The 15,394-nt window shown below is 42.4% G+C and overlaps 1 long non-coding RNA gene across 1 annotated transcript in view; it reads left to right on the top strand.

Annotated features, from left to right (window-relative positions):
• LOC119482217 overlaps positions 1-15,394 on the top strand; it is a 79,221-nt gene that overhangs the window by 49,860 nt on the left and 13,967 nt on the right. The window contains exon 3 of the long non-coding RNA XR_005205370.1: positions 885-1,041. This is a non-coding gene — a long non-coding RNA (uncharacterized LOC119482217). The remainder of the gene's footprint in view (positions 1-884; positions 1,042-15,394) is intronic.

Raw genomic sequence — 15,394 nt, 5'->3', positions numbered from 1 at the left:
CTAATGCTAGCTGCAATAACCCTACATTTATTCCAAACAGAAAAAGTAAAAGCTTTATGCTAATTAAGCAGGAATAGGCTGAATTACATTTTGTGTGCGTATGTGTTTTCGAGTCAATGATAATGATTCTGTGTGGTGAAAACAGCAATGACTGTTAGCGTTTTAGCACTACACCACAGTTTGAATGTGCTAAGTTAAGATTTGTTGCAGACAGGTGTGCTACATAGTCACTGACACAACAACAAAAAATAGGAAATGCAAACAGGTTTTTAAAATGACAAAGATGTGCTCAAGGCTTTTCCGTGCCCAATGCTGCAAATCAGGTGGTGAGGGAATGCTTCCTTTGTAACAAAAGGCGAGTTATGTTCCATGCAATAGCAGCCAGAGGGCAATGTCCAGCACCGGAGCTCAATATCTGCTGTGTAACATGTGATTCTCCTATCTCCCCCCCAAAAAGAAGAAAAAAAAAAGTCGACACAGAGGCTCTGCCTTCACAGGAGATTAAACTTCAGTGGTGTTGATGCCAAGCCTGGACTCAATGCAATCTTCTCAATGCCAAAAGACGTTTGATTATGGTTTAAAATATTGAAACAGCTCGGGGATTGCTCGGGTTATCTTGCTCAGCACCCGCAAAGTTGGAAACACCACTGGCGAGATAAGATAAAGAAAGTGCCCCGTGTTTTCTTCAACAATTTAAATGTAGTAAACTGCTTTTTTCCACTACAGTGTACCCCAAAGGACGCGCCAAATAATCATTAATGAGTGCAAAAAATACATATACTCATCAGCTAATGTGCACCTGCAGCCTCTCCAAAAACCATATGAAAATGTTCATATTTATCTCTGTCTCTTTCTCTCTCACTCTTCCTCTGTTTCTAAAATAGGAATATCAGTGATGAGCAGTGCAGCTGGAGACAATAAACTGGTAGAAGAACCAATTACCAGCAGGTGACAAGCTGGTGGTTCGGGGCTTTCAACATGTCATTATCTGCACATCGACATTTCCAAGAGCCCTGACAGGCCATTTCTGAGGCTGCCACGGTAAGCCACCATGATAAACCCGGGAAAGAGAAAAGGGAGGGGGGAACCCAAAGCTCACTTTCACACACATAATCACGCAGGTGCACATACATATATAGACAAAAAAATGTATTTTTCTTCTTCTGACTAATTCTTGAATATACACACATATATACGTAGCTCTCTCTCTCTCTCTTCCGCCTCCCCCAGAGCTGCTTAAAGATGATTCCCTTTCTATGTGAAATGGTAATTGTATTTCTCTAATCTAATCCCATTAGAACCCCGTACCTCCTCTGCAAACTGCCCCGAGGCAATTACACAAAATGTCAATGAATTAAGTAATAGCTTGGTGCCAAGCCAGAGGTGCTCACCGTTGATCACGGCTGTCAGCAGAAAAACGCATCTGTCAACAGCAACGCGCACGCCCTGCAAGGGTACACACACACACATGGTCGGGCGGTGTTGTTCCACGAACCATTTAACCTCTTTGTAGGACACACACTCGCACATTGTTGGCACTCTACAACCCATTTAGCTCCTGTCCAGAACACACAAGCACACACACAAAAGGGAAAGCTTGGTGAAGCCGAGTGTGTTGCTCTTTTGTGGCGGGAATGTTTCCCCCCCCCCCCGTCCCGGAGTCGAGCTGGCTTCGTCTCTGTTACTAGATAAGGCGCCAAAAGAGGGCACAAATATTCTCTGGACTTGTTTAGCTGCAGGCTCGGAATACAAATGCAGGTAATCTGTTTCTAACCACTGTATACAATAAGGGATGACAGCTATTGAGGCTACTTTACACAAGCATTTGCACATAGATCATGCTTTGGTAAGCACTCGGCTGGATAGAGGGGGGCCTTTGTGTAAATGATAGAAGTGATTGTGGAGCACTGAATGGATTCTGGTTGAAAGTGTGCATGCGAAAGTGGATGGGCAAACTGATCAAGCTGAAAAATATGTGGATTTCTGACCACTAGAGGGCAGAAAGTGTTGGCTTTATGTATCAGTTTATTAAGTTCCTGTTTATATCAATCTAAAATAAAAAATATAATATAATTTGTTTGCGTTACATGCGGTACAAACATGTTGAAACGTGCGGAGTACGTCCAGAGTATTGCCCCGTAATGGCAGCTGGAGATTATTGTTTGCATGATCCTGTTTAAATCAATGTCAAATAAAAACCATGATAGCTAGAGCATTCATTGTCTTTGCAGCAGAAATCTAAGGCTTTTGTCTTACGCTTCATCACGTACGTTCGTGATGACATCATTACGTTACGCACGGTACAAAACGTGGTGCCAAAGCGTGGTGGTGCGCCGTAATGGCAGCTGGAGATTGTTTTTTTGTCGAGAAACCATACTAGTTAGAGCATTCATTCTTTTTGCAACGTAAAGCTCAGGCTTCTGTCCTTTTCCGTCATCACGTTTGTACACTTGAGATGATGTCATTACACTATGTTGCGTGCGGAATGTAACGAAACTTATACTTATATTATAACGTAACTATCAAACCGCCTTTGCACTCGATCGGTTCATGATGAGCATAATGAAAAAGATAATTAAGACATAAGACATATTTTGTTCATGTTTCTACATTAGAAATCTTTTGGATGTTTTTTTATTAACATTTTATGACAAAAAATGTTGTGTATATATATATATATATATATATATATATTTTTATTCATGATACAATTTCAATACTTTTGTCAATCATTATAGTTCATTGTTTTATAGAACCTTTTAGCTTAGGTTGTACAGATTTTTAGGGATATAAAGCATTTGAAGATACTCCAAAAATACCAATGTAGTAGGTGGACCATTTCTATTGCAGAGTTCAAAGGGTTTATGCTGTTTCTTTTGCGATTTTCTTTTCCCCCTACAATATGTACGTCTTTTTAAATGATCCCATAATCTCAGCGTAGAGGCTCAGGTGAAATGTGTTCAGGTGTTAATCTGGAAGTATCCGTTCAACTCTGCAGGTGCAGTGAGTGTGTATACATCTCAGAGTGTCTGCTGGGTTCCAGGTATGAAATTGAGTTAGTGGCTCTGTAGTTGTAAACCACTGAGGTGAGGTGAAAAAAGAAAAAACTATCCGTTCTCAGCCAGCAGGACGCCTCTATTTGAGCACAGAAGCTGTCACTATTCATGAAAGTCCGATTTGGGCAAAGAGGAACGGAGAGGGGGGGGAAAAGAAAACAGCAAGCGGTGCAGATTGAAATGACAAACTTAAGAAATTACTTTTTTTTGCCTTTAGGAGGTGAGAAAGGAAGTCGCCAGTTGTTTATCTATGAAATGGTGCCATGCACTCTCTTTTTTAAACCCTTTAGACCTCATGTAGTTCTTTGTTTAACATCTCATTTTCAGGGAGGAAGCAGAAAAGCTGATTGTAATCTCGCAGACTGCCTATTTTACTGTAGTATCAGGGTTAGGAACATTTCATTTTGGTATAGCGTTTTTTGAAATTGAACAACAAATACATGTTATTACTGAATCCCTGCGTGAATCACTCTGCCTGACATTGTCTTTTCATTGATGCTTGAGATGCCGAGTGCTGAGCTGCGAGTATCAAGTGGACGGAGAGTGCTTATAGATGCCGGTTACGTCCGTGCAAGACTACTGCATATGCTGTTTTAAAACAGACATATCAGGATGAGTGACAGCTGTTTGGGCTGCGAACTTTGACCAACTAAGGCAATGGAAGGTGGGGATGCCAAAACAGCTCTTGCCTCCAGCTCTTGGCAAAAAGTTGCATCCTGTAGCCATAAATAGGTAATGTGATCTGGTATAAATCAAATCCCAGCCAGTATAGCCTTGCAACACCTTCTAATTGTTTCATGTGGACAACAACAAAGTCAAGGTTACTCATCAGCTCCAGATTACATCATTGTCATGACGTAGCTACCGTTTTATTACAACCTGTAGGCCAGGGCAACTTGGTATCACTCCCAATTCTTCAAATACCAACAATTGGTTTAGTTCCCCCTCAGCGTCTGATACCGACGCACCCCTTTAGCGTCTATGTGCGATGCACCAGGCTTTCAACTAACTCCAATGTAAACCCATCTGCGTCATTATTAGACGGTCAACTGACAGAGTACAAACAGCGAGAACATCTGCAAAGGACGGTGGGAGATGAGGACGGATAGGTCAAACAAACACAGGACTTTCACCCAGGAGACCGCTGTTCATGTTCCGTGTGAAACCAAGAAACTTACGTACTTAAAGGAACAGTGTGTAACCTTTCGAAGATCTATTAGAAATGGAATATAATATTCATAACTATGTTTTCATTAGTGTATAATCACCTGTAACTAATAATCGTTCTTTTCGTTAGCTTAGAATGAGCCCTTGATATGTACATAGGGAGCGGGTCCTCTTCACGGAGTCCGTTAACATGTTGCTTCGCCATGACGCTACAGTAGCCCAGAACAGACAAACCAAACACTGGCTCTAGAGAGAGCCTTTAGCATTTTTACGTTACCTGTTAGCCACCGTAGTTCTCTGACACGCTTGTGAAACTGTGGTAATGTGAGCTGCAGAATGCGAAACTGTGGTACCGCCAGCCACCGTCTGACTTCCGTTGCTCCTAAAGTAGTGTTATTATGGTATGGATGGCCTCTAAGTGAGGTGAATGGCATTACCACAGTTTTGCAAGTCAAGGGGGTAATCAGTTGGTTGCAATCTGCAACCACATCACTAGATGCCGCCAAATCCTACACACTGCACCTTTAATCCCTAACCAAGTAGTTTGGTTTTAAGTAAACCTACGTTGGAAGTTTATTTTGCAGACACTATGCGTGTAACGAAGCGGAAACTGACACGCAGTCCCTGATACGTCCAAAACGCAAGACGCTAGAGGGATACACGGAGCACCATACTTTGAAGCATATAGGGCCGCTGACCAAGCGTCTGTATTTGACGAGTCGTCGGGAGGGGTGGGAATCAAAATAATGATAAATGCACATCGTACCTCATGAGTGAGCAAAAAAAAGTTTTGCCTCTCAGCTGGGACGACTCGTGTCCAGGATGAGCATTTAATTTGCCTCTCCGGCTCATTTGTTTCATTTCCTGGTCGTCAGCTAATTTTTGGCACCCGCCTCAGCAGAGGATTTTCTGTTTACCGCACGTTGTTCATCACGTCTGCATATGCATTTTTCGCCTCCCGTTTTTTTCTTAATCACAGCAAAAGCGCAACGGAGCACAGATGACACCATTTCCTGCCCAGTGGCACCATCTGGCTGTAAAGGATTCTCTTAATTCTCGTTCTTATCCTCCCCTGCTCACCTCCTGCTCATGCCTCTCTCACCATCCTCTAAGAGGCTTCCTCCCTGGTCATTTCTCTGGCTTAGTAAACATCCTTAGACAGCACTCACAGTGTGCTCCTCCGTCCATCTTCCGCTTTTCTCGCCCTCCCGCTTTCTTCCCCACACTTTCACTGCATGCCTTCTCCCGCAGTGTTCCTCTCCCCTCCCTTCGCTCCTCTCTCCTTCACCCCGTCTCTCTGTTCGTCGCTGACAGCTCCGCTCCTCAGGAGCACTGAGGGGAGCAGAGAAAACAAAGATTTGGTTCAGTGGCTCTGATCTTGATTTTCTGCAGATTGGATGGAAGATTAGGAGGAGCTTTTATTCATACACCACACAATCACTTCCCCCTGCAACTGCAAACCCATGACTGCAGACCACAGGGGTTGCAGCTATCAGCACAAATGTGCCATCTGTGACGAGGCGTCTCTATGTTTTCTACCTAAAACCATGACTAGTCCGGGAGCACAATGTACTGAACATAGGTCCCAGAGAAACTGAAGTGAAATGCAGGGATGGGAAAGAGACTGAAACAAAGGCAAGGCACAATGCGATGCACATTAGCCTAAAGTAAACTATCACAACATTTAAGAAGAAATCAATCAATTCTGGTGTAACATCTCTGTTTGCTGAGTTTAGGTGCCTTAATATTGCGTTCACACCAAACGAGAAGCAAAAACGTCTCCTCAACTGTGGCCGAAATAACCACTATTTCTGCTTTGTACATGTTGTGGAAGCCCATGATAGTTGGCAAATCGCACGCCGTCGTATCTGTGTTCATAACATCACCCAGGCGGCGCTTAGCATTCACTGTAATCTAGCAGGACACATGCCGCCACAGCAGTATGAACCCAAAATAAACAGATTGTGCGGCGATTTAATTGCAATAAACCATTAAATAATAATAATAATGCCGATTTGTAAAAAGTCTGAATTCAGGTTCTGTCAGGTCTGTCAGCACTGAGGATCAAAACTCAACATTAGGGCTGTGTATTGGCAAGAATTTGGCGATAAGATACGTATCATGACAGAGGGGTTACGATTCAATATATTGCGATACTGTAAGCAAGGTGATATATTGCTCTGGGTACTCTCAGATGGCTGCGATGTGTTTTTAATCCATTTTCTTTCAGCAACGTAAGGACGTTAGCGACATCAGATCGGCGATAGGCTTTCATGACACAGCGTCACGTGAATTTCTCGCTTCGACTTGAAATATTTCAACTCGTACGAATACTCAAATGACTAATAATGATAATGTAATCGCGCCGCGCGAAAAGTTTCACTTCACGTTTGGTGTGAATGCCCCCACGATAGATCCCGCTAGAGAATAGAATCTGGCTGTCCATATTGCAAGTTGTAATTAAAGAATTACAATTTTGGAGTCATCCAAGATCTGACTTAAACTGCAGCCAAATGGTTTGCAGGGATCCACAAGCCCTCGTTCTCCTACAGAGAGCTCCACACTGAGAAGATGAACTGGAGGAATGAAGGGAGCTCAGCAGTAATCTGGAGGTTTAAGGGGTAAAAAGGCAGGAGAGGACTTCGCCGTGACGATGACAATAGACATTTAGGTATGAAAAAGTTTTACCAGGTTGGAGGTTTTCTTTGATATACGTGATTTAGCTAACTTTTGCCTAAAGAAAACACCAGCGCTGGTGCTCCGTGCTGCTCTCAGATGACAGGCGGAGCCTCGAGAGGGCTCAGCGAGCGCAAAAACGGCGAACCCCAGCAGGTTTTTCCGGTGAGCCTCATTTCAATTGGGCGCTCTTTGGCGCCTGCCACCTCGCCAGTCATTGATCATATCCCTGCGTGAACCCTGCTTTGGTTGTCACATTTACCGGAAAGACGTAGGGAAGTTTTATTTTATACTTTCACAGGCGGCGAGAAAATCACATCATGACAATTTTTTTTCCCTGAGAGTGAGCGGAAGGAAAAGACAAGGAGAGAAACCAGGCACACACTGATCAGGCAGGGCTCTCAGTCTCTCCTCTTTCATCTCTGCCGTTATTTCTGCTTTGATTTTTAGATTTTTGTTACACCCTATCACATTCTCAAGAGCTGGAGATTCCATAGCCTTGGTGGGCAAGATTATAGCAATAAAACTGTGTCTTGTAACACAGGCAATATAACCACTTGGGTAAGTGAGACTGTAAGTTAAAAAAGCTCTGACAATAGTAGTTTATTTGCAGCTTTATATTAGGTGGGTGGAATGGAAAAAAACATACACAAGTAGTTTTATATATTTTTTTTTTGCATTTTTAGCCATGCTAGCTAGGGCTGTGTATTGGCAGATTCTGGCAATACGATACATATTATGATACAGACGTTACGATTCAATATATTGAGATATATTGCAATACTGTAAGCACGGTGATGTATTGCGATTTAAAATCTAATTTCAGGAAAACTCGCATAACTAACACAGCACCATATGCATAAAAGTTAAAAAGTGTTTTTGAGTACAGTATCACTTAACAGAATATCGCAATACTCAATATTTTAAAAATGGTTCTTACACCCCTAATGCTAGCAGCATTGGTCTTTGGGTAACCTCTCGGTCTGAAAAGTGAAGCCAATGTGAAAGTGCCTTAAACTTGCATTTCTTCTAATAGCCAGCGACTCCTCCGGTTGCAAAAGAAAAGTCTGATTGTATAGAAGTATATGAGAAAATGAGCCTACTTCTCTCTTGATTTATTACCTCAGTAAACATTGTAAACATGAGTTTATGGTCTTAATCACTAGTTTCAAGTCTTCTTCAATACAGCATGATGTTCATTTAATAAATTATGGTCCCATTTAGAGTCAAGTAGACCATAAAGCAGGGTATGCTTTTGGGCGTGGCTACCTTGTGATTGACAGGTCGCTACCACGCCGTTGTCCGGTCTGGGAGTTGTCCGTGTTTTCTTCTTACATCTTTAACCCTTTCACAGTGTGTTTTAAGTTCATGAAAGTTAATTATAACATTTTGGTCATCTAAAAATATCTTACCCAGTGTTCGGTCGTACTTAGCTCCACCCTCTCGTGTCACTTCTGGTTCCAAAAAACCAAGATGGCAACAACCAAAATGCAGATGCTTTCAAAATGGCAGTCCACAAACCAATGGGTGTCATCATGTGGACTACTTCTTATATACAGTCTATGATCCTGTGACATGTTGATCTATACTACACAGGATTTCTTCCCGCCTGAAACACATGAACACGCCTCCCAGCTGCAGAAATATGTAAATATTCCAGCGAGCCGCACTTTGCCGCTACCTTTGTGTGTTTCCGGCTTTGTTTGTCTTCTCCACAACTTTATTCACCATGTGTGCTGCATCTCCTGCAAAAACTCCTTTCAACAGGTGCCTTAACCGTCACCTACAAACCTGTTGTCATAGTGACACAGGCAGCTTAATATTGGCATACGTAATAAAGTGAATAAAGGGGACTGAAAAGCTCCAGCCTTGTCAAGCCAGCAGCTACCTGCTGGGATTTCGGGGAGCGCCCAGCGTGGCGCTTTCCTGAAAAGCCCAAATCTGTTTCTACAGCACTTGAAAAGTTGAACCCCCTCCGATTGTGAGGCGAGGCACAGCGCTGCACGGTAATCTCAGTGTTGTAACAGAGAAAATGGACAGACAGATTCTAATCCAGACGGGAAGCGCTGGAGGCATTTACAGACAGATGAAAAATAAATGGAATGAAGTCGAAGCAACAGTGGTAGCAAAGGCGTGCCGACTGTCTCCCCAGCACCGTGTGAGGAGAAAAATAATGACACGGCTTGCATTTCTTATTTCTTTGTCTAGGCCTTGGCATGTGCTGCCCCCCCCCTGCATCTCCAGCTTTCATCATTTCTAAATAACATCTCACTCTTAATCTTATTTGCGAGGCTCAGGCTTGCCGACTTCAGTTAAGTGACCTTAACGTGACCTTAACAATACAATATATTTGACTTTGAAAATCAAATTACACATAAATATACATTCAGATCAGTGGCAGCTCGGAGGGGGGGGGAGAGAAATGGGTCGTTTACATATTCTGTATTGATTTCCCCAAAAGTGCCCTGGCAGCAAATCAACCTCTGCCGCTCCTCTTTGTCTTTCTGCTCCGTGTCGCCACTTACAGAGACTGTTTTTCACTCTCGCTTTTTATTTCATTATGAATTCAGCATTTTTTTTTTTTTTTTATCCAATTGGGAAAAAGACATTTTAATAGTTCAGAAGTTATTCTGGGAAGTCCCTTCGCTCTCTCCTTCCTGGCAGTAATTGTGTCCAGGCCCTAATAGGTGCCTACATTAGCACGTTTATACATTATTAATGCGCCTTTTTTTGGAACGCACTGTACACATGAACATAACATATGCCTCTAAATTGCACCTGTGTTTGATTAACAGATGGCAAGGACCGGGCTACGGCTAAAACCTTATGCTAGCTGTCGAAGTAATCAACCAATTATAGAGAAAATAAATCAATCGAACACACGTAAGATCATCAAAGAAGTGCCCTGCCCGACCTGCTTGACAATCCGAGTGAGTTTATTTACACTAGCACCTGTGCACACCCATTTGTGCAGCATCCCCTTCCAGGCCTGTTCACTTGGTACGACACGTCTGACCTTGGTGTCCTCGCCGCTTGGCACCGAGATGAGAACCCTGTCTAATCACACTGAGCCATGCCTCAGCTCCTGCAGGATTTGGCTCGCCACCACCCTGACAATTTTTGACTCCGCATGGCCCTTCTGTGGCCCCGACAGCTAAATACCAACACATGCTGCTATCAATGGCGTTAAATGCCAATTACATGCTCTCCCCTAGACTTTACTGGCAATTAATGGCGTTGGAGCAAAGCCGTCCTGTTACTACTTTAATTGATGTATGCACTGTCCTGTAGTTGTTGTTGTTGTTGTTTGTAACCTTGTGGCAGTTAAGTGGAAGTTGAAGTCGGACACTAATACAGTCAGGGGCTGTGCCAAACTTATTTGGATGGGGAGAGAGAATCTTTCGACACTCCAATTTGACTGATGAAATGAAACTCTAAATGTTTTGCAGCTTTATATGTGACAACAGTGTGACAATGTAAAAGGGGCGCTCGTAGTGACGAACCAATTAGCATCCCAATTCTGCAGCTTCCCTTGGCTTTACAGAGATTTATAGTGAGTTACAGCTCATTGTTTAGCTGTGCTGCCCATACATCTGCGATTTTGGTTCACCGCTCTCATAGCGTTGTTTTTTTGGCCCCAGTAGGCAGCTGTTTTCAATGAAATAGCTCTAAAAACCAGGGCTGTGTATTGGAAAGAATCCAGCGATATGATATTTATCATGATACAGGGGTAACGATTCAATATCTTACGATACTGTAAGCAAGATGATGTATTCTGTCATAGTATAAAGAACAGACCTAAATGCACCATGTTAGAATAGGCAAAAATAACACATTTGTACTGTGTGCAAAAAACTTGTTTGGGTTTTTGCCCCAAACTGCATGTGATTATCATAAAGTGGGCGTGTCTGTAAAGGGTAAAGAGTCGTGGGTACCCATAGAACCCATTTTCAATCACATATCTTGAGGTCAGAGGTCAAGGGACCCTTTTGAAGATGGCCATGCCAGTTTTTCCTCACCAAAATTTAGCTTAAAATTGAAGCGTTATTTAACCTCCTTCCCAACATGCTAGTATGACATGTTGTACCAATGGATTCCTTAGGTTTTCTAGTTTCATATGATGCCAATATGTTCACTCTATAGCATTAAAGCTACAACCTCCGAAAGATCAAATAGCATTGGATTTTGAAGAGGTTAATTAAAATTAATGTATAGTGTTTTGGAGAATCGATATCACAATACATAATAATCGCGATACTCATGTGTATGGATATTTTCTTACACTACTGAAACTACTAAAAACCCACTGTACATCACCTGCTCGACACCAAACAGCAGACTGACACAGTTAGCAACTAGCTGGCGAAACACAGTGCAGCATTTAGCAGCTAAAGACAGAGACATATGTAATCCAATCCAAAATCAGAGTTAAAAGAGAGTTAATATTGGACTCTCATCCACCAAAAACACAACTTCAAATGAATGTATTTATTGCAGGTTTAACTGTGGAAGAGCAGATGATGAACTTCCCTCCGCATATGCACTTTTTATGACACCTGGCGCACCTGAAAGTTAATGATTTGATCTATTTATTCATATGGTATAAATAAATCAATAAACTCGAATAAACTGGAAGAATTAAATACAATCTGGCCCAAAAAACAAAAAGATAAAATACCCTCCGCTGCTCTCCCAATAAATGTTTTAAATACCCTTTCTTCTGACCCCACTCTAATCATTTTTTGCGCAGTCCCTAAATGTCTTTTTAATGCAAGTTATCATTTGGAAATGAATAGTGACAATTAGGCCCATTTCCAGTGCAGAACCCATTCAGGTATCCCTATTATTCCAAACTAATAGCGCTGTTGGTATTTAAATGAAATAAAAAAAACATTTCCCTGCTGCAGATTGCACTCAGAACCAGCCTCTCTACTGCACCCAAGAGGGATAAAAATGGAACGGGACGCTTTTTGTTTCACTCCAAAACAAAGCAATCATTCAGAGATTGATCTAATGCTAGAATAACTGCTGGCACTGCAAATGTACGACGGCTTATTTCCCCACTTCATCACTCCGTGGCCGGTAAAGATTGCATCGGACCAACAGCGTCCTCCTAAGGACGTGTTGGTGTAATTGGCTGATTGGACGCCTCGATTGAATTCTACCGTGGATGTTTCCATAGGTTAAGATCAGACTAATGCGAGCGTGAAAGGAAGGCAGTGGAGTACAGCTGACACAGCTAGAGCAGCCGAGCTGATACAGTGGTAGGTAAAAAGGCAGAGAAGACAGCATAATGCCTTGCTGGATGAAAAATGCACAAGGTGAACCAGTGCATTTTATCTATGCTTCACTAGTCAATAGAGTAGAGTGTGATGGTAAATTGAACAAAGCTGAAAAAGGACTGACCAATTCGCCTGGAAATGTTCTCTAAAGCACTCCCAGTTTCATAAATTTATTACAAAATATCTTTCATCCATGCATGATTTAACAGGCGCATTGATTCATCTGCACCTTCTTTTCAACTGTGCAATCTGGGAAGCTAACCAAAGCCATACAGTCTGTCATTCAGTCAGAACTGGCTTGATCCAGACATTCACATAACAATGCCGAACACAGTATGGTGGGTGTGTGGGGGGTGGGGGTTGGGGAGAGAGATAGAGACAGCTTGGAGAGTGCTGATGAAAAATATGGGCCGTAATAAGAAACAATAACAAATGCTGGAAGGTGATGCAGTCTACACCGCGAGCCAACATCCACTATTTGCTCTGGGGCCTGGCTGGTCTTCATGCCAGTTTCTTTGTCTGTCTGTGTTTGGGAGAGAATATCATGTCAAACTTTCTGCCAGAATTTGATGATTTAACGTGTCCTCAGTTCACAGCAAATAATGCGATGAGTTCTGTTTGACTCTCTCTCTCTCCCATACAAAAGAGAAAGGGATAAAAGAACAGCATGTGTTTGGTGCAAATAGATAACTAATGTCATTTTATCTTCAACTGTCCTCACCACAAGAATATGAGTCTACAGCCATGCTAGCAGCTCTATGAGGCTGCACTGTGTAAGATACAGCGGTGCTTTGAGCTGAATGCTAACATAAGCATAACATGTTCACGACGACAATGCCAAAAATGCTGATCGTTTTAGCAGGTATAATGTTTACCATGTTCACCATTTTGGTTTAGCTTGTCAACATGCAGGCGGTTCTCACACACCGTTCGTTGCTACGAAAAGTAATGCACTGTAATAATTAGTATATATCCCGAAAAAATCAATTTGTATGTAATCCACATAATTGTGATCCAGGAAGTATAAAGAGCGACAAAAAGCCGAAGAGGGAGGAGGTCACGGTGGATGACTGGGTCAAAAAACACCGGGCTTTCGCCCAGGAGACCGGTGTTCGTACCCCGTGTGAAACCAGAAATCAACGTTGTTTGTCACGTAACTTCCGCACTTAAGTAACGCCACTTCCGTAGTTATTCTAACCCAAACCACGAGCTTTTTTATAAACCTACCTATGTAATTTTTTTTGCTGAAACCTAACTAAGTTGTGAAGACGGAAGTTTATTTTAAAAAAGACTGTTTGCATGTAACGTGCGGAAATTGACACGTGCGTCACCTGTCGCTGGACATTTTTAGAAGAACGCACGAAAATGATGTTCGTAATATATCATACAAACCGTTGTATGAGGATACGTTGCCCTGTGAGGCAGCACTTAGGTACAGCGGTGCTTTGAGCTAAATTGCTAATGTAAGCATGCTAACATGCTCACAATGACATACTAACATGCTGATGCAGGTATAATGTTCACCATGTTCAGTAACCATCTTGGTTTAACATGTCAGCATGCTAATTAGCATTAACACAACGTATAGCTGAGGCTGATGGAAATGTGATTGGTTTAGCAGTTATTTGGTTATAAGCCAAAGTATTAGACAAGCTGCGGCCCAACCAACTAAGCGACCGACTGACAGACTTGACATTAGCATCCTTAGAGCCATGCCGCTGCAATATTTCCTCATACAACGGTTTGTATGATATCTTTAAGTATCAATAAGTTATTCCTAATTTTTCGTCCTTTCTCCTACGAATGTCCAGCAACAGGTGTCAATTTCCACTAGCTACATGCCTACAGTCTTTTCAAAATAAACTTCCGTCTTCACAGGAAACAACTCGGTTAGGTTTAGGCAACACAATTACTTGTGTAGGGTTAGGAGTCGATTGTTTGTGTTAAAATAACTACGGAAGTGGCATTACCTAAGTGCGGAAGTTATGTGGCAAATAAATCAACGTTTGCGTTAAATAACCACGGGAAGTGGTGTAATTTAAGTACGGAAGTTATGTGGCAAATAAACCAACGTTGACTTCTGGTTTCACTGGGGATGCGAACAGCGGTCACCACGTTTTTTTTTTACCCTCCCCGACTTCCTCCTTATGCCATGTTTGTCGCTCTTTCTTCTTACCTGCTGGAACACGATCACGTGGATTAAATATGAATGATTTTTTGGGATACATACGAATTTCAGTGCATTACTTTTCGTAGTTATAGCTACAAACGGTGTATGAGAACAGCCTGGCCGCTAGCATGGTTACTAATTTCATCACTGTCTTCTCGTAGAGGTAACTAAACAAGGTTGAACCAGCAGCCATATCTAGTCCAGGGTAACTCCCCACCATTGGACTGTAATGTGTACACAGAAGAGCCGTTGTAGAACTGGAAGTAACTTTTTCTGTTTCTGACACCATGTTATTGTCCTCCAGACAAAGTGTTTGTAATAGCTGCAGCGATGTGGAGCTCAGCATTTTACAGAAAGTACTGTATTTTTCCGGCACGACACTGTCTGCAGGAGGTTGTTTGTGAATGTGTGGAATTGCTGCTCCATTATCATCACGCAAGTCCCCCCAAAACAGCGGTGTCATCTGTCTTATTAGCACATGTGTGAGATGGGTCCAGATTCAGAGGAGAATCCACTCAGCAAGAAAATAATAGGGATCGCAGGCTGTCCTCTCGGAGACGTTAAACAAGAGGTGAAAATATGGAAATGTTTTACAGTTACAGTGTGTCGTTCCTAAAAAGTCAAGCCTACAAAAAAGAGAGACAAAAAACTGCATGCTATTAGAGCATCAACCGAATGCCTAATACATGGATTTGACCCACAATGCAAATTTGCCAACTTGAAAACTAACCCATTTACAGCTCGAGGCTCTCAGACATAACTCATATTTGTTCTTGGGACAACAATGACGTGAGGGGAACAAGATAAGGAGAGGGAGTTAAAAGGCGAATCCGGATTGTGCTTTTCCACTTGGTGAGGGTAAATTATGGAAAATCAGCTTACAGTAATCCCGGCACTCGTTGAAGGGGGGATCATCCCAGGCGACTTGACACCATTGTGCACTTTTGAAAATGATGTGCTTGTTAGTGAGGAGGCATGAAACACACCCCGGCTCATATTTTTGCAGCGTCGTAACCATTAGCGGAGCCTATTTCTTGCCTTTT

This window comes from Sebastes umbrosus, chromosome 22, assembly GCF_015220745.1.
Source record: "Sebastes umbrosus isolate fSebUmb1 chromosome 22, fSebUmb1.pri, whole genome shotgun sequence".
In the NCBI taxonomy this organism is placed as follows: domain Eukaryota; kingdom Metazoa; phylum Chordata; class Actinopteri; order Perciformes; family Sebastidae; genus Sebastes; species Sebastes umbrosus.
Note: the sequence above shows the minus strand (reverse complement) of the source record. Positions and strands in the feature narration are given on the sequence as shown.